Here is a 2227-nt window from a genome sequence, read left to right as displayed (position 1 = left end):
AATGTGCCAGGGTGACTGCCTTATTATCATGATTTGAAGGGGGGTGGGGGAGAAGAGACAGGAGCAGGGGGTAAGGGAGAGATTATCCCTTGGATGGCTGGGAAAATATAACCCTTTTTTATCTGAAGAACTCCAAAGTCCCACTCTAAAGCACACTAAACCCCAGAGCTAACGTAGCACTGTGCTGTACAGTGTTGACCTATCCTAGCAAGGAGCTTCTAGGGGTTAATACAGGGCTAGGGTTGTGGGCTAGGGTTCTTTGCTCTTCCTTTAGCAGAAGAGAATGGGATGTGATCAGCAGTCAAACCACCCAACCAAGGGATGGGGAAGATATTTGGAAATTCAGAGCTATGTCAGCTTTGTAAGAAATTGGCTTGATACTGATTTTACTTGGAAGGGAAGGGAGCAGGGAGGGAGTTTAATTCTTCATGAGCCGATGGAGCATTTTACTGTCTCTTGTTAAAGACACATGCTATTAACCTAGCTTCCAGGCCTCCCAGTGGAGAATCAGGGGCTGTCTGCGTGAGAGACACTTCCAAAAAGTGGGGAAATGGCCTCCCCTTACCATCCTCTGAACTACAAAAGTGAATGCCCCAAAACTGCAAGTCCCACCCATGTACCACTACTCTGGTTCTGTGCTCTCATTGTTATATGTAAAAAATAAGAAGTGCCATATAGCAACTGAATTGCTTCTAATGAGATATGGGCTCAAGCCAGAAAAACCTGGATCCAGATTACAAACAACTCAAATTCCAGCAGGGGCTTGGGCCCATTACAATATAGGGATCTGGGTTCTGACTACCATCACCTCCGAAGTTGTAATGTCTTTCGCTGTGATAGTTTGGTTTAGCCTCATCTTTGTATTTAAGTGCAGCCTTTTCCTCTCTCAGCAACATTAGTAAGTTAATGCCCCTTCTTGTGCTTTATATCCTCTCAATGTTTAATGCTCTTGTGGAACTTGTATGTAAAGCTTTCCAGGTGGAGTCTGGTATTGAGATGTGTGAATAGACTTGGAGTTGAATTACTATCTCTCCCCCCCACCCCTCAGCATATGTGTAGTTGTTTTGCAGTGAATCCTCTGGTATCTGGCTCCCATAGACTGGAGGCACTAGTTGAAGGGAGTGATCAATCCGTGTGTGTGTGTGTGTGTGTGTGTGTGTGTGTGTGTGTGTGTGTGTGTGTGTGTACAAGAGCATATGACACTGCTCTAGACAACTCACCCCACTTTGAGTGCTTGCAACAGTATTGTCAAGCCACGTGGAAGGAGCTGGCATTGTTACCCACCATGAGGTCTTGGAAATATGTAGATATCAAAGCATTCCTAAAAGAATCCAAAAAATTGTCATACAGGAAAGAAACCTCAGTCCTGCTAATAGATGTTTGGCCTTCCCTAGTAATAGGGGGTTGTATATATATATAAAAAAAAAACATACAGGGGAAAGATTTTCACTCTTAAGAACAAAGAAAAGGCCTCTCAGCAACACTGAAGTGTTAAGGCCAGGAGCAATCTCTACCTCCTCTTGAGCTTGAGAGTGTTCTCTTGGAAAAAGTGGTTTAAGCCAAGCCCATTCTGTGTGGGTCAGGAGTCATATATCATTCAGTAAAGGGTGAAGTCCAACAGACCTACTTATGTCCGGATTCACTTTGTAGGATGGAGCCAGTCCCCATGAATATTTGCTGCCTGTAGCCTTTGTGGTTCCTGGTCTCCTGACCGGGCAGGCCACAGTTTGGCTAGTTGCAGGTGGAGGCCTCTGTCAGTAGGACCAGTGTTGTTATAGCAGCTACAGCCCTGCCCTGGGCACAGCCTTGCGGGATGGGGGAGCAGGTATGTGTAAAGGGAAAAGAAATTTAATTGAAGAAAGGGGACTGGCTGGCTCACTGGCTTTCACCTCTATGTCTCGGATTCCAATGAAGCCCAGGTTGGTGGCTGACCACAGACATTGCTATATGATCCATGTATTGGTGGCCCGTGTACAATGAGTAGGGGACACACCATCACCATTGGCATTAACAGACTCCATTCTTGGCAGCTTCAGCATTGGGGCTGAGGACTAATGGGCCTGGAAAACTGATATACCCTCTCACTACTAAAGGTTATTGCCATTCCTTGTCAAGACTGAGACTCACAGGTGTCTGGGATGTGGGGACAGGCTGCTTTCTGCCTGATCATACTATGCTTAACCAGAAGGATTTCAATTTCAAGTTCTGTCAATTAGGCCCTTTTCAC

The sequence above is a fragment of the Emys orbicularis genome, chromosome 4 (genome assembly GCF_028017835.1).
Source record: "Emys orbicularis isolate rEmyOrb1 chromosome 4, rEmyOrb1.hap1, whole genome shotgun sequence".
NCBI classification, from domain to species: domain Eukaryota; kingdom Metazoa; phylum Chordata; order Testudines; family Emydidae; genus Emys; species Emys orbicularis.
This window is presented reverse-complemented; position numbering follows the sequence as displayed.